The 21,737-nt window shown below is 42.5% G+C and overlaps 1 protein-coding gene across 3 annotated transcripts in view; it reads left to right on the top strand.

Annotated features, from left to right (window-relative positions):
• The first annotated feature begins 4,022 nt into the window (after window positions 1–4,022).
• Window positions 4,023–21,737, top strand: part of SMCO4 (single-pass membrane protein with coiled-coil domains 4) — a 29,341-nt gene continuing 11,626 nt past the window's right edge. The window contains exons 1-2 of one of the 3 annotated variants that reach the window (XM_074817009.1): window positions 4,130–4,187; window positions 9,341–9,432. The gene's annotated coding sequence lies outside the window, so the exon portion shown is untranslated. Of the gene's footprint in view, window positions 4,188–4,724; window positions 4,940–9,340; window positions 9,433–21,737 lie in introns of those variants that run through there. The other 2 variants (XM_074817008.1, XM_074817010.1) reach the window with 2 other exon arrangements.

Consider the following 21,737-nt stretch of genomic DNA (forward strand, 5'->3'; position numbering starts at 1 on the left):
GCAAAGCACTCCTTTTACCTTGTCAATATGGACCAGCGTTCTGTTTGAAGAACTTATCCCATAGTTTGTAAAGACAGAAGAAAGCACAATGACAATTTACTCTGACTTTCTGTATATATAGAGAACATCGCAATTTCTGGGCTCAACTCTTGTGTGAACTACAGCAATTTTTTAAGGAAATTATCCCGGCTTGATTTAGACATTGCCAGTATTGACACTTTTCAAGTTATACTGGATGAATATTACTCTCCCTATTTATTTGCTTGCATGTTTTTAATCTCATTCTTAGTGTGAATATGCCGAGCTTTAATCTTGGAGCCTGAAGAGTCTGTTCCTGAAATCCTGTTCCCCACATAGGTACTTCCAGTTCACTGCTGATTGACTCCTTAAAGCATCTCTTTGATATGCTCATTCTATCACAGTTAGACTGAGCTCCAAAGATCTCCTCTCCAGAAGAGAAAGAGTACTATAGTTTCTGGGACAGTTCAGTGAGTGACATCTATTATGAAGTCATCTCTGCGAATACAGATTAAGAGCCAGGTGGATTTCTCATTTTTCAGAGACTACCAAACTACTTTCAGACAGTAATAACTAATGGTCACTTCTGTTCTGAGGTAGCTGCTGAGCTAGAGAAGGCGGCATTCGTTATCCATCACCTCAGGTACCATTGTTACCAGGACAAAAAATTTCTGGGCCTTATCTTTCAGTACTGAAATTACTCAAGAGTTTGTCTTTGACTTCACTGGCAACAGAAAAGTCTCACAAAATGGAATTAATTTCACCCTACTTTAAATGTCTAAATCTGATCTACTTCTTATGTACTTTTTATTGTCGGTAAAAGATAAATGGACACTTCCATGGCACATCCCTCCCATCTAAAAACTGACAGATGAATATCACCTAGCTTGAGTGTTTCAGGTAACTGTACGGGAGATTTCCATGTTAAATCTCTCTATTTAACATGAGAGAAAGGAAACTGTGATGATGAGATTCAGGGGAGGTGCCACAGGAGTATGGTATGAACAGAGAATAACGAAAACAAGAGCCCAGAGTAAATCTGGAGAAAGTGTGGAACCAAAAATAAATCAAAGAAAGAAAAAGGACTTCTTGAGAGGTAAAGACACCACCAGAGGTGGAACCACAGAGAGGTGGGAAGTATTTGCTGTGAGAGTGCTGTGGCTCCGGTACCCTTTGGAGAAAAGGAAGTCCAGAACTGCCAGAGTCTGTGGAAATCACAAGTCACAAATCCACAAAAGCAAGCAACATTTGTTTCTTGTTGTAGGAAATATTTTGCCAGTTGGGAAAGATATCATCTGGAAGGTTTTGCCACTGTAAATTCTCCAAGAAGGATAAAATTCTACAGGGAAGGGCCTCTTGTAGTGTGTATACATATATGCATTACATATTTGTACATACAAATATACATTACATATTTGAACTTGTAACTGCTACCACAGTTCCTGCACTTCAATTACTGGTTATGTGTGATTTTTTTCTCTTTCTCTCCATCCACACACATATGTAAAAACATACGTATTTATTAAAAGACTAAGCTGCTACTGTCACAGAAGTAGGATACAACAAAAGGAAATAATACTGAATTTGGTAACAGTATTTCCCATCCTTTTACGTACTACATAAAAAGATCTATCAATTCTGAGCAGGTTTAAGGGCAGATTACTGTGCACTGATAGCTCAGCTTGGAAAGACTTTTTTCCTAGATTAAAAATAATAAAGATTATAATATAATCCTGGCAGCAGATTTTTACATCTACATCCAAAGGACGTGCAGGTTTATTAAAGAACAGTGCAATGTCTTAAAATGTGAACCGAACCTTCTACTGAGCCGTACTGCAGACTCCACTGCTGCAATCAATACTCCAAACAGCCCTATTTTTCTTGGACAAAAACCATACATATATCTGACATTTGAGGAAGCTAGGTGAATAAATCAATAGCTAAACAAAAATGCACTTAATCATATCTATCCTGGACAGATGCAGATTGGAAAATCCTATATGGTCCACATAATGCCTTCTGCTTAAAGCTTCGAAAAGAATTCCTGTTTCCTAAATGGCAATGTCCTGTTGCTAGAGCACTGCTGAAGCTGGAGTGATTACAGTAGCAATTAACTGTGTGACAGCCAGCATTAGACAGATCTATTGCTCAAACTTAAGTTCAGGTACAGTTTGTTGTTAGAGTACTTTAGCATAAATACATAACTTCATAACCAACAAGCTGTGTATTTTAGAAGCGTAACAGCTTTACCGGAATACGGAGCAAAGATTCACACATTCACTTTAACCTTAAATCTACTGGGCTGCATTTTCTTACCTAGAATCAGCCCAAGGAGGAATTTAATATATATACACACTTTATCTTTCCTTAATGGTTTTAAGCGGCGACCATTATTGGACATTTCTCATGGCGTTGCAGGTGATCATTACCCATACATAATAGCCCTGCTAAATGAGTATAGACAGCTCTAATGCCAAAAATCTCTGTGTTCAAAGGTACATTTGTGCATAGAACAGCTGCTATGCTTAAAGGTGCTCCTTCAGTTGACATTACTTCATAAAGCCCTTTGAGATAACCACAGTGCAAGAGATGTTTCAGAAAAATACAATTTTATTTCTTCTCTGCTTTAGCCCTAAGCGGCTCAGCATTATTTGAACATCAGCAACAGCACTTCTTTACAACTTCAAAGTCAGATTCTAACCTCAAATTGGCAGTGCACCTTGAGATTAAAAATCTGCCTGGCACTGGAAGAAATGGATGTTTTCAGCAGAAAGAAGAGCAATAGGAGGTAACAACACGGCAGTCTAATATCACTCAATTAGAAGGTATATTAAGGTTACACTAAGGTACCTGACATGAACGCTCTTACAGGAAACAGTTTAAGAAAGGTGTGAGGGAAAGGACGACACCATTAAGTGTGGGAAGTTTTGTAGCTGTTATTAACCTGGAAGAAGGGTGAGCTTCCTCCCAGCTGAGCTTTTCAGCGAAAACCTCCGTGTCAGGCGTTCTGCAACCATGAAGCCCAAGTAATGTCTTTTATTTTCAAAATGTGTAATCCCAAAAAGATGAAAATGCAAACAGATGCCTGAGGTTTTTTGTTTTCTACCAGTTACAGCTCCTGTCTGTTTAGGAACACGGTGAGAGGTCTCTTCTCCTCAGGATGAAGGAAGAGTGTCTCTGTGGCGGAGCCAGCCTAAGCCATGGACACGGGGAAGCAGCTACAGGGGTTTTGGGGTCCTGCTGGTGCAGAGAGATCGGCGGTTGGGGCCGGGTGCGACAGGGCTGCTCAGCAAGTTGCGACCTCCCGCTGTGCCCAGTCAGCTCCTGTTCCTGGGGGATGTGGAGCCTGCTCTCCGTTTTTATCCGAGGCCCATTATCGCAGAGTTTGATCAACTCAACAAGCGTTTCCATCCTGCAGATACTCAAGCAAGCCACCGCTGTTGTGACTTCACCTACTCTGGCGTTCTCCTGTTTAATTCACCAGGAAGTGCCACATCGCATGGCTGGGGGTGACGCTGTCCGTGCAGCCCCGTGGGGGATCTGCAGCGGGGCTGCCGGTGACGCCCGCACCCGCCTCTCTGGCCCCGTCCCGCGCACCGGTCCCGCACAGCCCGCGGGACGATACCTGGGAGGTCCGAGATGGGAGGGGGGTCGGCTGTAACTCCCCCAACTTCACAGCCGCCCGGCGGCTCCCTCAGGCGGGCACCGCTCGCCCCGCTGCGGGTCGCCGGCTCCCGCCCGCCGCGGCGGGCCCCGAGGGACGGCGGCGGCGACTCCCCCGCGCCCGGTCCCTCAGCCGCCCGCCCTCGCGGCGGAGCTCCCCGCAGCGCCCCGCGCCGCCAGGGGAGGGGAGGGCGCGGGCCGCGCCCCCTCGGCGGCGGCAGCGCAGCCGCTGCCGGCGGGACCGGGGCGAGGCTCGGGGGCAGCGGGTCCCTCGGCGGGCGGCAGAGGGCGCCCCGCGTTCCGCCAGAGCGGGGCCGGGAGGAGCCTCCGGCGCGGGGCGGCGCGGCTGGGGAGGGAGCTGCCACGTCCTCTGCGCCGAGCGGAGCCCGCCCGCGCCTCGGCCCCACGTGTGGCGGAGCGGGGAAGTTGCCGGCGGCCCGCTCGGGCTCTGCCCCTCTCCTGCCGCCGCCCGGCCCTTCCCGTCCCTCGGCGGAGCGCAACTCCAGGTAAGGGCGCGCGACGGCCCGCTCCCGCCCGCTGTCCCGGGGGAGGCCGGCGGGGCGGGAGGCAGCGGAGGGGAGCGCTGGGGGGGGGGCGCGGGTCGAGCCCGCGGTATCCCCGGGGGAGCCGCGGGGCAGCGGGCTCGGCTCCCGGGCGGGCCAACTTCCTGCGGACTTTGGCTGCGAGCGCTCCTTCCCGGGGCGGCGGGAGCGGTCCGGCGGCCGGGGCGCCGCGGTGAAAACCGGAAAGTTTTGAAAGCCGGTGTGCGGGCTGGGTGCCGCGGCGGAGAGCCGGGAGGCGAGCGTGGCGCGGCGGCGGGCGGGCGGGAGCCGCCGCCTCAGCGTGCGGCGCAGGGGGGGCCGCGGGCGGCTCGGGGCGCCTCCCGGCGCCTCTCCGCGGGGCGGCCCGGCTGGCGGCTGGCTCCGGGCCCTGGGGCGAAGCCGCCTCGGGGAGAGACCCCGCCGCTCCGGGCGGGGAGCTCAGGTGTGCCGCCGGCTTCGCGGAGCGGGAGGCGCCGGCGGGCCCCGCCGCTGGGCTTGAATCGCAGCCCCTGAGAAGCACCGCTGAGGGATTAAGGAGGAAAATAACTCTTTAAAGGACTCGCAGAAGACTTTGAGGTTTTGTGGTTCTGCCCTTTTTTTTTTTTTTTTTTTTCCTTAATTCGGTTCCCCAGTCGCGAGTACAATTGTGCTGAGCAACGACCAAGACCTGTGTTTAAGCAGCCTATTGAAAAAAAATCTCAGGAAAGCATTAAAAGGTGACCCAGGAAAAAATCAAGATAATCCCTTCTGAATGTAAAACTGTGTCTTTTGTCTCTGTTTTTTAAGCACCGTGCCTTTATTTGTGCGTGTTTTGTCCGTACGATGCGCTGACGTGAGTTCGGTTCGTAGCTGTTTGGTTCTTATTGTTGGTTACCTGAAAAAAAAATTATTTTCTGTTACGTTTCTAAACCGGTTATGGTTCAAACCTCCTTTTAAAGCAGTAGAGAAAATACATGTTCTCGTGGCAGAGATTTTACATTCCGGGGTCCCGGTCCTGCCTGAAATTTGTATGAGCTTTTTATCAGTCTGTGTGGTACCGCCCTGGGCTGGGACCTCCTGGGGTTTGCATGTTTCTCTGAATTTTGAAAATGTGATTGTAAGTTATTTTTAGCTTTGTTAAAATTTCCTCCTTTAAATGAACCAGGAGTCTTGTAGGAATTCCCTGATGGCCTGTTAAAAAAAAAGTGAAATGAGTTTCTCATTAGTACATCTTTAATAACTTTTTTGCTCTCTCTTAACTGCCTTTTACTGGCCTATTTATAACATACAGACCTCCTAGACTGAAGTTAAGAAGAAAGATGATTTTGGACTGTTCTCAACCTTTGTAGGTAGAAATTTCACTGATCTTTGTCAGATAAATGAACTGCTCCTTGTCACAGCAATTTTAGCTGCTGCTTTCCCTTATGCTTTGTGGGATAGAAGGGACATCTACCAACAGGAATTTTGGGTGCAGCTGTCAAATACCCCTTATTGTGTGGGAGCCTCTAGGAACTATCGGTTTCATTAGTGCTTTTTCCATCGTGGACTTGCACAGGTCTCTGTTTCTGCTCCAGAGGGTTTTGGTGGAGCTGTTGACCACAGATGCAGGGTGATACAGAAGAGCATGGACAGCACTGGCAGACATACAGAGATAAAGACAAGCCATTTACCGAACTGGACATCTTTGGATGCTGCCAGGGTGGACATTGGAAAGCCCTCCCTTCTGGGTAGTCTTTAGCACGCATAACACCCTTTTGGGATGTAACTGGTGTTCACAGACCGATGGGACTGCTTTGTGTGAGACATGAGATATTTAGCAGTGGCCACATGCCCTCACCTCTTGTCTGTGGAACACCACCTGAGCTTTGCAGCTACCCCAGAGCGTCAGACTTGTGTGGAAATTGCCCTGCGTGAGGTGACAGCCCTCAGCCACACTCCCTAGCTGACCGCTGGCTCGTTGCTGCTCGTGTGGAGGTGTGTACAGTAACAGTAGACTGTTTCATTGCTGGTCGCTGCTGTATCTGTATGCTAGCAAAATAATCTTGTTTGTTTTTTTTTTTTTTTTTTTAAATCTAACCATGTTTTTCCATGCATTAAATAGAGAGTGAAATGCTTTTGCGTCTGTATGATAAACATGCTGATTAGGTGATATGAGCTGTCTTATGGGACTGTAGGTGGACTATACACAAAATCTTTTGGCCATGACACTTAATGTGTAATATAATGCTGTTTCCTTGTTAATTTTTGTTACAAATTTTCATCCTCCATGGTCTTTCTCCCTTGCCTGTTACTTTGTAGCCCCACAAGGCTTGTCCCGATGGTGTGTGCACTACCAAGAAGCAGTGGTAGTGTAGAGGAGCTGAAAGAATTTCTCCATGAAGAGTCACAGGAGACTTGCCCTGATTCAGCAGGTAGAGCTGCTGTCATGGGGACTGCACTCAGAGATCTTTTACAGAGGTATCAGGGTTTGAGGGACCTGAGCATAACTCTCTCTGCTGAATTGGGCTGGGTTTTGCTTTTACTGTTACAGCTGTGCCTCAGCTACTCCCAAAGCCATCTGAGCCCTTTGAGAATGGATCTGGCATCTCTTGATTCAACTACTTTGGTCCAGGTGCTCCAGAATAAAATGATCTCTGTCTAGTCTCTCTATCATGCACTGCAAGAAGCGTCTAGGGGTGGATTGATGTCCATGATGCCTAATAGCAATTTGTATTGCATGCCAATCTGAACTTCTCCGTTTCTTGACGGATTATGGAAATCCTATCATGCTTGGAGAAATGTCCCGCAGAGATCTTGGCTGTTGTCTTCTCTGGAGATCCACTAAGGTTGATTGTTCTACAGGGTCACCAGAACAAGGGCAGGGCTGCTCTGTAAGACCACAAGTTCTGTAACCAGGTGACACTTTTTCCTCACAAGGTAAGAGATCCTGAGGGGTCTCCATGATTGTGCTGTTCTGTGTTGTGCCCTATTTGGTTCGTTTTGGTTTTTTAATTACTGCAGTATCAGCTTTCCAGTAAGTGCTCCTTAAAGCTGAGAAGTTACCTTCCTTTCTGCCCATTATGGGAAAGAGTTATGTTGACAGATGTGGGCTCTGTGAGGATTTGCTGAGCTCTTAATCCTGTTTGTGGCTAATAGGCCATGCTAATGTGGAAGGGCATCTCTTTCAGTATATAAAGGTCTTAACTGCTTGCTACCTTAGGGAAATGTGCTGTTGAAATGCTGTAATTGCCTTAGCAATAGTGGCAGGCCATGAGGTTCTCCATATAAAACTCTGCAACAGTGCAGGCCTCCCCCCACTTCTTTTTTTTGAGATAGATTTTTACATGGTAAAACAAACCCTAAAATAATTGCTGTAGGCAATAGAGGAAGCAGGCTTTGTATGTTGAATGTGGCAAACAGCCAGAGATCAGATATTTGTGAGCCCTTTAGGCACACGTGTATCTTGAGGGGATGAGAATGTGTGATAATATTCTCTTTGTTGTCTTTTGGCCTACCACTAGTTTAGTTTCAGGGTTGTTTTTTTTTTTTTTGGTCTTCTCCATCTTGCTTTGTTTGATTTCTTGCACCATTTTTTGTTGCAAAGAAGTTAGTCCCTTCTTTCTCTCTTTAAAATGCGAGCTCTGTGCTTTTAGATGTCAACGTGCCTAGAAGTTTCTGACCGCTTTTGTCATTAGAAATCTCATAGAGTTTCTTGAAGCGTAGGGCATGCCCCAATCGAATTACTCTATATTAAAGTTCTGAAAGTATAAGCATAATTTTAAGTATATTAGCAGCTTGGCAGAGACTTCTCTGTCTAGTCCATCAGTATACTGGTCAAAATAATATAAATAAGTAGTGATAGGACTTTCCCCTGCAGTTACATGTGAGTATGGAAAACACCACCGTCCATCCTGTGTAATTAATGTATGGTATTTAAGCAGCTGCTTTGTTGAAGATGGGGTTACATTCTTGGAATCAAAGGAGTTATGTTGTGTAGTTTGCTGGTGAGTTTCTTTAGGGCTAAAAAGCTTCTGAGCAAAGTAACTGCTTGCCTTCCTGTTTCCTAATACACAGTATTAAAGGCACGTGCAAGATAGGGACCTTAGTTCTTTGTTACCCAAGCATTTGATGGAGGATGTTGATAAAACCAGAAACTGGAACTGGCTTTGTAGATGGAAGATGAGAGGGTAAGTGATTTATGACAGTGACTTGCAGTATGCAAGATACTTGATTTTTAGGTTTCTTTGGAGTGGAGGTTGCTAACAGTGCCAAAATACTTGTATTTGCCCCTTTATGGCCCATAGACTAAGGAAATGATATCTGTGTATATATCAAGAAACAGGAAAAGGGATGGTGGTTAATTAGAATGTACTGGAAACACGGAACCTGAGCATAATGTAAATGGTATGGTGGATACTGTCTTGGTTTTGTCTGGGATAGAGCTAATTTTCCTTCTTAGTAGCTAGAATAGTGCTCTGGTTTGGATTCAGTATGGGATTTGGTATGAGAAGAATGGTGATAATACACTGATGTTTTTACTTGTTGCTAAGAAATCAAGGACTTTTGAACTTCCCATGTCCTGCTAGTGTGCAGGTGCACAAGAAGCTGGGAGGGAGCAGAGCCAGAGCAATGGACCCAAACTGACCAATGAAATATTCTATATCATATAATGTCATGCTCAGTATATAGAGGAGGGTTGGTGGGGAAGCTGGCTCTCTTGCTCTTCCAGGATTGTAGTTTTGGGATTTTCTCTTCTCTGGGATCGCTAGTGGGGAACAGGCTGGGCATGGGTTGACGGGTGGTGAGCATTGTGCATCACTCGTTTGTATATTCTATTATTATAATTATTTTAATTTTATTTCAATTACCTATGAGTGTCCTTACCTTTACGCCTCCAATCCTCTCTCTCTCCCATCCCCCAGGTGGGGGGGGGTGTACGAGCAGCTGCGTGGTGTTTGGCTGCCCACCGGGTTTAAACCATGACAATATCAAGTACTATCTACAACAGCTGCAAGGCTGCTTCTGTGACCATAATGTATTCTCTCTCTAATTGGCTTATAAAAATTAGACACAGTAATAGGGAAACTCAGTGAAAGTGTTGGTCTTGAGGAATTCTTTTCTTTAAACAGGTGGTAACAATACTGCTGCACTTTTCTCAGTCCTTTGCAGGTGCCTGTGGACTTCCTGAGGTGAAGGGACAGAGAAAAGGAGTCTGACTGCAGGCAGAGTGGGTGGGTTCTGGCCCACTCAGGTGGGTATTGACTTTCTGCATTATGACAGAAGGTCAGAAGAGATAAGCGTACAAGGTTTTGTGAAATGGCCAGATATGTCGTAGCAGGAATGCTGAAACTCATTATTGGACTTACCAACGCCTGCGAACCAGGCTAGAACATGAACTTGTGACTGGTGTCTTAGTGCCAGCTAGCCTCTTATCTGCTTCCTTTCATGATTTTTATTTTATCTTGTTTGGATTGCACATGTTTTCCATTAGACTTTTTCTAATGATCCTTTTCTTTGCACTATAGTTATCTGTATTTTTCTTTCCTTTTTACCCCCAGCTGTTGTCAGTTTGATTTCTTTTTTAATTGCATCGTTAGATTTTTCTCCTTCTGTGTATCTCCCCCATGTTGTTTACATTTGTTCTTCCCTTATTCTTCTTATATTTCTCCCCTTTTAACTCTTATCCTTAGAGGAACCAGTTTTACTTTTGGAGACCAGCCCTTTCTTATTGATTGCCAGCTGCTTTTATTGAAACTAATTTGCATTCTCTGCTCTTATTGTGCTAGACAGAGGACTAGTGATTTTGAGTAAAGCTCTTTCCCCAAAGGCTTTGCTCAGAAATTGTCTCTGTATTCCACAAAAAGAGTGGAAAATAAAGAGCAGCATCAGTGCAAAAGCTGCTTCTGCCTAAACCAATGTGTTTGTGTCTTTGTCACGTGAAGAGTAGAAATGTGGCCTGCCCTGCTGCAGGCACAAATGACTTCTCCAGGCTGAAATGAGCTGGTGGGGTGGGGGGAGTGCAGAAGGATGTGGCTTTATATTTACTTCTATTGGCATCCCTTAGACTCCAGCAGTAACAAATCCAATCCATTTTGATTGGGACTGTGTATTGCCTTGGTACTTTTGTTTACAAGCACTTGTGTAGCTGTGATTTTTAATTTTTTTTTTTTTTTTTTTTGGCGGCCATAGGCAGCTCTAAAAAAATTTATTAAGAGTACAGCTATACCAGTGTTAAAGAGCTGAAGAGCTGTGGCTGCATGATGGTAAACTTGGAAAAAAGTTAAATCAGAGCAGGTGACTGGGAGGGCTTTAACGCTCAAAATACTATCTGCCTTCACATTGATAAGGGTCTTCTAATAAGGCTCAAGGAGTCTTATTAATTGCTAAACATAAACACCTTGTGTTTGGGTTGGCTTTGGGCTTTGCATCATGCTAGAGGCATGGATGACTGTGATTTGGATGTACCAAACCTCAGGGTGTATACCCATCTCCTCAGACTGGTTTCTGTCTATAAATTGGTCTTACTGCTTTTTCACCCAGTGTCAGTTTGGTTTTGTCTGAGAGCTTGGCTTTGCTCGTATATTTGGAAAGGAGTTCTCTGACCATGGTGCAGTGCTTACTATCAGGTCTGGAGAGGAGGTGTGCTGTATAAAACTGTTATTAAAACTCACTGAAGTGCTTTGCCTCTAAAATGTTTGTTCCTAGCATGGCTGCTTACTGGTAGTGAGATGTCAACAGCATCTTACACTTTATATAGCATCATTGCGTCATGAACGATCTTGTGCTTGACTTTGACACCCAGCTAGAAGGATAACAAAAATATGGAATTGTTCAGGTGAAGCTGCAGGATACAGCTTTTAGTTATAAAAGTGCATCCGTGAACATAGCTTAGGTGTATGGCTGTCATGATATAAATAAGATTCAAGATTGTAGAGACTTTTATTAGACCTTACTGGAGCCAGTATAAAATATGACTCTGAGCCTGCAGCCATGCCACAAAAAGGCTCAGGAAATTCACCTGTAGTTGTTTGTTTTTGCAAACTTAGGTCTGCTAATACGCCTACTATGCTGGGTCTTGCCTGCTTTGGATGGGAGAGCATACAGTTAAACTCTAGCATAGGTTAGGACAGAAACTGAAGGATAAACATCTGTCTTAAGTGACTTGAGGGGTTTAGGTGCTGATGCTGCATAGCATCAGAAAAACTGAAGTTTACTGAATTGATAACTTTAAAGGAGTGGGTTGTATTTATACTGTTATAACCTGTGAAGTATGTTTGAAGGCTTGGAGTTACTTGTGGTGAAGGACTTTAGCATGGAGGAAAGGGGTGCATGTGAACTTCTTGCCTAAATGTTTGGGTTTGATACCATTATTCAGAAGTCTTGATGCTGGTTCCTGCTGCTGTATTGAGATAATTTCGGTCTGCAGAGCAAGCCTTAGCCAGTTTCCCTCCATTGTTTAAGTCTTTCCCACAGTGGTAAGAGAAATATTTAACAGGATAGGAAACAGTGTCTGTAAAAGTAAGATTTGCTCTGGAATCTGATTGACTGCCTGAACTATTTCTAAGTCTTTTATGTTGAAGCTGACTTGCTTCTTTCTGTTGATAATTTATTATGTTAATTGATTGTACAATAATCTTTAACAAACATGCTTTTGCTTTTTTTTTTTAGATGACATTTAAATTGGGGAAGAGAAAGGGAAATATTTGTATACAATCATTTTATTGTTTTTTCCATGTCTTCCAGCTATAGCACTGCCTTCCTGAGTGGGGGAAAGTGAGACCTTTCTGTTTGGTATCCAAACAGAATAAAATGCAGAAGCCAATAGTAGAAGTAGGAGGGAGAATCCATTTGACTTTTAAAATCCTTGCTTTTGTTAATAACAGGATGTTATTACTATTGAAATGATAATTTTTTTAAAAAAGGTTATTAAATTTAGCGTGTGCTTAAGGGTGAGCAAGGGGAGTTCCAATCCCCCAAACAAACCTGTAGAAATAAATCTTTGAAGCAAATTCAGTAACAAGCAGAAATGTTCAAGTTTGTCTGTATGTCTTAACATTGACCTCCTCCTGAACTAATTATGGCCCCCCCTAACACAGAGAGGGTGTAGGTATACAGTGCCTTGCAGACTGACCTGCACTTCTCTGCCCATAGTCTCAAATAATTAGACAGGAGTTGGATCTTCTCTATAAGCCTTCTAGCTTTGTTATTTCAGTGCTGTGCTCAATTTAAAATGCAGTGCTGAGAGACTGGCCTTTTTTAGCTTAGGCACAACACCAGTCTAACCAATCACTGCAGTTTTTGAACTGGAGCTGGTTTGCATCTGATCTTCTGAGAACAGGAGTGAGGAAGATTGGGTCTGCCTGTGGTGTATCACCCCGTCATGCCCCATGACTGGTTTTGGTAAATCAAAGCTGTTGACAGCTGGTTTAGCTTTTTTTTTTTCATGTTCCCTTTTTCTGTATGTGTTCATGAGATGCCCAACTGCCAGTGGGAGCTTAGTCTCAGCTGTCCTTTGTGACTTTGAAAAACTTCAGTGTTGTTTTTTTGTTGTGGGTCTTTTTTTTGGGGGGGGGGTGTGTGTGTTGGTTTTTTTTTGGGTGGTTTCTTGGAGTGTTGTATTTTTTGGTTGGTTGGTTTGGTTTGGTGTTTTTGGAAGAAGGTACCTGTGCAGTTGGTACTTCAGTTTTTAATATCTGGATGTGTTTTCCTGGCAAAGATTGGTTTTCCAATGCCTCTCACAACAGTGAAAAGAACCCACTGGCCCCTAAAGCTTTTCTACTTAATGTACTTCCTTGACCTTTTCAATCACTTTGTGCTTTTGCAAGGGTATAAACCTGGATATTTTACATATCCCATGTTGCTGAACTAAATGACAATTTTGGGGTTTTGAGAGGTATGAGCTTTGATGATAAATGCATATTTTTTCCCTGTATAACTTTATACTCAGTGCTGGGCATTCCTGAAAGAGAAATGCAGTGTGAAGAGAGGTCTTCTGACAGTTTTGGCCTTAGCAACCCTTAGAAACACAGGAGAGGAAGAATTAAAGGAAAGAGCTGCAGTGTGCAGAGTCTGAAGAATTAACATCAGTCCCTTTTTCATATCATGTAAGGAAAGAGGTGACTGGAGGAAGAAATCTTTCCCATGGTACTGGCAGAGAAGCACAGACAGTATTTGGGAGCCAGATAAGAGCCCACAAGCAGCAGAAGCTTATTACATTGCCGAAGCTTTCTGGGCTGTGATCAGTGTTCTAAACCAGTTTAAGAAACAGTCAACAAAGTATGTTTTCCAGGGGTTGAAAAGACTTCTAGTTAGTGATTCCTCTTCGTCTGGAAGCTTCAGATGTATGTGATAATCCCCATATAATGCAATTCAAAAATATTTTTAAGCTTAACCTTATTTTAATTAAAAAGAGGGATCACATCAGGATATTCCACGTTGCATGTTTGTTGAACAACATATACTGTCTGGATAACTGACTGAAAACTTTGCTATATGGCGTTTATTTACTGCTGTCTTTTGTGCCAAATTTTAGTTGTTGCTAGGTTTTTTTCTTTTTTTTGTGAAATGAACAAGTATGAGTTTTTCTCTGAATATTTTCATTCTGTGAATGTTTTTATTCATTGTGTGAAAATAATATGATGCTGTGTTACTAAAAACGAAGAAAATTTAGGTTGTAGGCATATATTGTAATGTCATCAGCTTTTTTTCCCCTGTAAGAATTATAGTAGATGCTGAAGGTTGGTTAAGCTTGAGATATAGTTGCTTTCCAAAATAAATACTATTTATGAAAGTTTATTTCAAGTTATCTACAGGAGAGTGAACATGCAAGGAGGGGGTATGTAATGTTTTCTTTGGAACATACCTTTGCTAAATATATTTTTAAAGGTTGCTAATCTGTTTCCTGCCTAGGAAACCAAAGAAGTCAAAGAGAGAAGGAGATTATGGACATATCTGTTACTTCAGTGCTGTGGCGTTTCTATGACTTCCATCTCCTACGCAGTTACTAGCTCTGCAGGAAAGGGATATGCGACTTGTGTTGAAAACTTTCAGGTTTCCTGTTTCTCTGAGCAAGCTGGTTTCTGGCTGAGCCAGTTAACTTTTACTGCTGGGCCATGTCTACATATTTTCTGTTGCCCTGGAAAATCTGTGGTCTCCACTGTTCCTGACCACCTTGGATAGTTAGTGATCTCTTCCCTCCAGACTCACAATACCAGCAGTGTAGTGGCATCAGCTATGTGCAAGTCCCTTTGAATTCTGCTGTCAGTTGTATTTCTTGTGAATAAAGTGTTGCTGTTATAGAATTCCAGGGAGCCCTGAATATAAACGTATCAATTATGTGTCAACACAACAGCATCTGTCATTGAAATTTGGTATCATTTATTTGGCATCAGCATAGCAAAGATTTGGCTGACAGCCAGAGTAAAATATTCCAGCAGAAACTGCTGCAACAGGAGCCATCTCTGAAGTAATTCTCTGAAATTCAGGTGTTCTAACATCATCTTTTAATAAATTCTTAAGACATTAGGGACCTTAAGCAAAAAGCCTTTCAGGTTCCACATTCTTGTCTACTTTTATTTCTTGTCCATATTTTTTTTTTTTGTTATTCCTGCTCTCCAAAGAGATACCTATAAGGTTCTGGGATGTATATATCCTGTGATTTAGTATCGTTTTTTGGCTTTCCATTTCATATTCCAGCACTTGTTTACATAAAAATTCCAAATGAATGCAATCAGTGATGGCTTCTTTGGGGAAACTTTGCTTAACTGTGAAAGAGGCGAGGCTTTCAAAATAGGAGAGTAAGAAATTATATCCCTTTTCTCGTAAAAGATATGTGGTTGGTTGTTTGTTTTTTTGTATTTTTTTTTCCTGATTAACTTAGTCTCTCTAATCTTGCTTGCTTTTTCTTAGACTTTATCTAAGTAAGTTTCATAATCCCAGAGATGTGAGTAAGTCAAAACAGTAACTTTAGAAAGTTAGAAAACCCCAAGTATGTAAGACACTCCATTTGTCATGGGCATAATTGCCATGGTTCAGTAAATATTTTGGAGTACCTGTGGGAAATAGGAGACTCAGATCACTTTGCTTTTATGGATGACCCTTATCATGCTTGAAGGAGGTAAAGAACTAACTCTTCTGTATAATGGTATAGCTTGCAATAGTCAGCTGACTGATTCCTATATCTTTTTAAAATTGAAACGGGGAAGATCAGAGTTGGAAAGCAGAAAATAGGGCAGAAAGACTTCGTGTCATGTAATGTATCCAAATGTTTACCTCATGTTTTTTCACTGACTAGGCTCCAAACAGTCCCCATCCCTTCATCAAATTACATTTAATTTTCATTTGTGTGCTAAAGAAACTCCTTTCTAGAAAGGGTTAAGAACAATACAGAGATAAAAGTAGTTGGGAGAAAATATGCATTGGATTTTCAGTGCTGGAAGAAAAGCTTGTAGAATAAAGATGAACTGGGATTTTTTTGAGGTTTTTGGTTTTGTTGGGGTTTTTTTGTTTTTTTTTTTTTTTTTTTTTTTTCCCTGAGGTTTGAAGTCCTGTGAAGTTCAGTTTCTCTTGGAGGGAAGAGAACAACGAAAGGGAGGGAGGTCTATCATATTGTCTGCATTTTAAATGGGTTGGTTTCTGTTTGGGTAGAACAGTAATAGTAAATTTGGATTAACCACTAACTTCATACTCTCAAAAGAAATCACAAATCTAGAGTGAAGTAATGAAACCTCTTTAGGAAAATCAATGCTACCTTTATCCAAGCTCAATTTATTCAGGAGGTCAGCTTTGTTGCTGCCCTGGCATAGCTTGAATTTAATGATTAACCTCTTAGTGACTGTTCATGTAACTTCTGGCTTTCCGTCTGTACTTTATATAAGCGTAAGCCAAGATGATAACAGAATGCTGTAGTAGAGTGGTATGTGCTATTTGGGGAAAAATCTCTTTCCAAATCCTATATGCAGTATGCATCAGCCCCAGTGAAACTGAGAGAAGCCCATTAAGAAACCTGATTAGCTGTCTGCTCTCTAGATGAGTTAAAATCTCTGTCTAGTGTGGTAATCAGTGATGTCTAACTGGTAGCTTATCTGGTAATAGTGCTGTCGCCTTTTATAGAGGCGCCTTCTCTTGCAGTTCTGCCAGGCATGTGTATTCATTTCAGCCACGTATAACATTGAGTGTCGAAGTGATACCCTGTAATAAATTTTAAAATCCTCTTCAGTGCTGAACCTGGCACTGTCTTGTTCTGTTGTGTCGCCCTTCCATTCAGCAAATTTCCTTGTGAGATCTAAAAGTGTCATGTAAGCAGTAGCATACAAGAGGAGAGAGAGTGTGCTTTGTGTGAAAGCAGCACTGAAAAGTGCAGCATTAAGTTCAAGGTTCAAAGCAAAGTATTGTCAAGTACTAGACAGTGTGCTTGCTCCAGTGGTAATCATCTCTGTAATTTTCTGCAGGTTAAAAAAGAAAATCCATATAATTTTGGGAAGAAAACATGAAAAAGATTTTAAAAGTACCTATAGTTAATGTAATACCCTCTAAGGTCCAAATTGTTTTCCTGTTAAAATGGAGAATGTGAGGAAGAGCAATTCTAATGCCAGCAGTCTTTGATGTATTTAGCTCCATAAAATACAGATCTGCTGTCCACTCCATACCCACAGATGCTTATGTCCATGGAGAGACCTGGCTGAAGCCCGTGGAGCGCTGTAGTAGCAACAGAGGCAAGTTGTCAGATGGGAACTGAACTTCTCTCAGGTCTGCCCACGTGTACCTAGTCCTGTATCTTTTGAAGGTGTCTTCGTTGGTAGTTCTTGCTTTCCATCAGTGTTTGTTCATCTTCCATCTTTCCTTTCACTTGAAGGAGGTGAATTTTGACTGTGGCTGTCCTGATGGTTGTTTTTTTAACTGCTGTACACTTTTTGCTCTTGGGTTCCATTAAGTTACTGTGATCTTAGCCAGTGCTTTCTACCTTATTTTGTATTCCATTCTAAAGTTGCTATTTTGAAATATATTAATATTGTGTCATTTCTGTCTAGAGGTTTATGAACAATTTTGACCTGTTGCTAGCATGCCCAGTTGATTGAAACTTTAGCTCGACCTCAAGGAAGTTCAGATGATACATATGATACAGTACAATAGATAAAAGGCTGTGCTGCTCCCTTCCCCTTCTCAAAAATCTGCTTAGTGGTTGTAGTTCGAGTTTCAAGGCTCGGTTAATTTGTGAAAAAAATTCTCACTTCTCTGTTGGACAGAGGGGTGAGCAATGGTGGATGGCCTGTATCATAGGAGGAGTAAGTAGATCTAGTTATCTTCTGATATCTCTAGCCCTTTGTAGGAAGAAGATGGTTCTCAGGGTCCTGCTGGAGGTGGTTTGTACTGTCCTCGCTCGCCTTCAAATGCACAGAATGTGCTTGTTGATTCTCTTGGTTTTTGGAGAGCCCATGGTTGCATTACACTTGGCTTTATTTAGAATATTTAGGTTCTGGACTGGCTAGTAAGAGGCTCTGTTAAACCACTGCCTTGTTTTCTGTCCATATATTTGGTTTATTTGACTCTCTGTTGATCCTCCATCCCTTTTCTTAGTCTCCTTTCCTCCTCCCAGTTCAAATTAGTTGCAGTTTTTGTGGAAACTAACATTTTCCTTTACTAGAAAATTCAGAGGGCAAAATGCCCCTTCTTCGCTCTTAGTGAAGTGCTATTTTATAGTATCCGCAGATTAAATATTGGGGTCGCTGAATCTACTTCTGGCACCACAGCTCTTGTACTGAGGAACAGCCTGTTCGGAGCAGTGTTTGCAAAACCATTTCAGTACATCTCACTATTACCAAGTCAGTACTGCAACCTTATATAAGCCAGTCTCCATCCACTTAACTCCAGGACAACTTTGATGATTAATATTTATATAAAAGCTTTCATGTTTCCACAGTGAAACTGTCTCACTCTCAAAAGAAAAGGTGGCTTTTTCCCTATTGACTTGGTGTGAAAAAGCTTGCAAAGGCTTTCAGCAGCACTGCATCTGAGACAGGCATCAGCAGAAAAACTAGGGTTGTCTTTAATTCGGTATCTCATTTTGTGAAATTGCCTACTCTGAGAGAAATAAAACATTTACATGTATATTAACCAATGTTTGCCAGCTCTTGGAATAAAGCCAGTTCTCTCAGGGCCAAACAAATGCTCTGAGTGAATGAGTAATAATCTGCTATTGTCACTCCTAATTTATGGATGGGTAGATAGAGCAATGTTTGCCACTTTAAGTTGTCCTATTCGCTTGAAAGACTAAAAATCACGATTAGCTATCAGCTTGGAGTATCTATAGCATGTCTGTTTATAGCTGATTTACTCAATATAGCTGTTGCAAAAGTTCAAAACCTCCCCATGTGATAAGAAATAATTGTGGAAGAGGATGAGAATGCATGAAGGTTACAGATGTTTCGGACGGTAATTTGGAACCTGCAGCTAGAGGCTGAAAAGATCTATGACATCTCCTCTTTTTAAATGACATGCAAGGTCCCTGTGCCTCATTTATTTTCTGAGGAAATCTGTACTGTCATCTCTCTCATGTTAATAGAAAGTTAAAAATCCTTGGATTCCCAAGATAATGGCTGTATTGAGCTTTTGTTGTTGATAGATAAGTAAGAGGAGGGCATAATACTGAGTACCTTACAGTGATGTTCTCCTGTGTCTCTGAGCCTTTTCATTTGCTTAATTTTTCAACAAATACAGTTACAAAGAGTTTTTAAAACTTTGTTTTATGCATTTATGAGCATGCTTTTCCCATGAAGTTAACGGCAATCTTGGCAAGATTGGGGTGAATAAAAATAGTAAGAAGACTTTCTTTTGTTGAGAAAGATGAGTGTTTTTAATGGGAGTACTTAAAATCCTACCCCTATAAAGCCCATATTAAATACTGCAGAGGCAAATAGTACAGCATCCCTCTGGAGTCGGAGTTTGAGGCATTACGAGTCATTCTTGAGATGAAATTGTTCTCAGAATGTCCTGTGAAGTCTTCCGTGAGATCTCCTTGATGGTTGTGGAGGAGTGTGCTATACCACACCTAAATACATAGATAGGAGATGGATGAGAAGTACAAAGCTCTTTAGTCAGCCATGAAGAGTAAATAAACACAGTGCAGAGGTGAGACTGATAATTGATGTCCGTCTTCTCTGACGGGTTGACTCTTCCATCCACTCCTTTCAGTCTTTATTTCACTTCGAAGCAGCTTTTCTTCCACGCATTGGTTTCTCTTTCCTTTTGTTTCACTTCCTTTCTTGCACACTAAGGGGGTTTTCCTGCTCTGTCTGGGCTTCATTATCTCACTCCCCTACTTGCGCTGCATCACAATTTTTATTTTTTTGTTTTTTGCCCCACTGCATTAAACTTGCTATCTGTGGTCTTTTCAAATGAAATAATGGCAAAAGCAGTTGGTGTTGATGTTGTAGATACCAGGATGTCCGCAGCCCAGGGCGCAGCCATTAATATTCTGTCCGTAAGCTGTGGCAGACAGACTTAAGAGACGTCTAAGGACACGATTCCTCAGCCCCTCTGAAAGGTCAGATGTAGGACTTAACTTCTGTACTGTGCAGCCTTAGCTGTCACTTGGTGTTCACAGGAACTTTGATAAGATTAAAAACTAATATATCCCTGTTTTGAGAAAAGGTCAAATAATACATGATCCAAACCCTACGTCTGCTGGGTCATGGGCAGGCGCCTTTAAACACCCATTCCCTGCACACCCACAGTTCCCGAACTGTCCGTGGGCCCCAGGACTGACTTGACTTCTGCTGTTAAGGGTTCAGGGTACAACTGGAAGTGGTTTGATTGTTGGATGCCTGCTGTTGCATTGACAAGAGGGATCTACTGAATACATCAGAAAACTTACTACTGAATGTGGCTGATGTGAGCAATGAAGCAAAAGGAGTTGTGTTTTTAAGAGGTGGTCAACAGCATCTTAATAAAAATAGAGGGTGGGGGAGAAACAACTGCACCACAAAACCAACCAAAAAACCCCCCTCAATACAGAAAAACCCCAAACCTGCAAAGACAAAAAAAACCCCAACCAACCCACCCAACAGCTTGGAGCAGTGTTTCTTGAAATTGCTTTAAAATATGAAACTATTAAGATTAATCTGAATTAATCTATACAAAGTAAGAAAGATACCTGCTTAGATCTCAGCAGCAGCAGGTGCTTGCAGTATTATAAATAGAAAGCAATACAAATTGAGGTGCTTATTAAATTTGCCTTTATGATGCTTTGAAGAATTGCAGTGGAACAGAAAAGAAAAATTACCAGAGGCTCTGGATTAGAAGGGTGACTTAAATAGCTGTGCTGCCAAAGGAAACGGAACATAAACTAGAATAAATGATAGACTTGTTCAAAAAAGGTTATCTAACAGTGATTTGTCTCTAGCATAGAGAGGTTGGCTGAGAGCTTTGGAGGGATGTGATTGAACGGGGGAGGGCTTCATTTTTTTGGTCTGTTTTAATACAGTATTGAATTTTAATATATTTTCCAGGAGATTGCACTGTAATCCTTTCTAGCACTTATGTTTTTCAAGTTTTTCCTTGTTTCCATTTTCCCCTTCCCCCAGCTGACAAAAACTAATTCTGCAGGAAATGTTCATGTTTGGGAAATGGACTCATTCAGAATTTTTGCTGCCTTTTTGGATAATACTCTGGTGAGGATCCTGTATGTTGTTCAGCATTTTCTAAAATTCTTGAAATGCTGTAGGGCCTCTGCAGGGAGGTGGCTGAGCAGAGCAGGTAACAAATCGTTGAGAAAACCAGATCAGAGCAGCAGGCTCAACTGGCAGAGACCTATTAAAAATGAATCAAAATCTGCAAGGTTTTTTTCTTTAATGAGATACTGAAATTGATTTAATTTGGCAGGGAGCATACCAGGAAATTGTAGCGTGGGAAAATAGGTGCTTTGGGGAGCAGCGAATTGCCCTGCGTGAGATCTGAGATCCTACTTTTTAATGTAGTGAAGCACAAGTAAGTGTGCTGGTGGAGAGGAGGTTTGTGGTGGCACAGTGTCCTGCACCCTTCTCATCTCAGTTAGTTACTCTCTTGGAAGATGCCTGGCATGCAAACAGTGAAGGTGTCTAGGTTAGAAATGGTGACAACGTGCACAGGCAGAACAGAGAGTCATTAACACAGAGTGGAAGGGGAAAGGGAATGCCTATGGACAGCAGGACTCCTGGACTCTGTGCCCAGATCTCCTTGGCATTGTGTATGGGCTTATATGAGCTAAAGTGGCTTGTATGCCATACAAAGCATTTGATGTATGTTACCTGTGGTTAGGAATTCAGTTGCATCCATATGCTTATGAGTCGCATGAAAAGGACGACTTAGTGCACGAGCATGGCTACCCTTGGAAAAGTTTGGATCTGTTCAGCAGGGAATGAAGCTGGCATCTTGCGCTAAGTTTACTGGAGTTAATGCACAATTGTGTATCGTTGTGCTCTCTGAGAGCACTGTGAATGTAGCGGATTCCTCTAAAAATAACCCAAGTGGAAAGGGAGGCTGTACAGGAATAAATGAGAAGGGACAATATGAATACTGTTA

This window comes from Strix aluco, chromosome 2 (genome assembly GCF_031877795.1).
Source record: "Strix aluco isolate bStrAlu1 chromosome 2, bStrAlu1.hap1, whole genome shotgun sequence".
Lineage (NCBI taxonomy): Eukaryota > Metazoa > Chordata > Aves > Strigiformes > Strigidae > Strix > Strix aluco.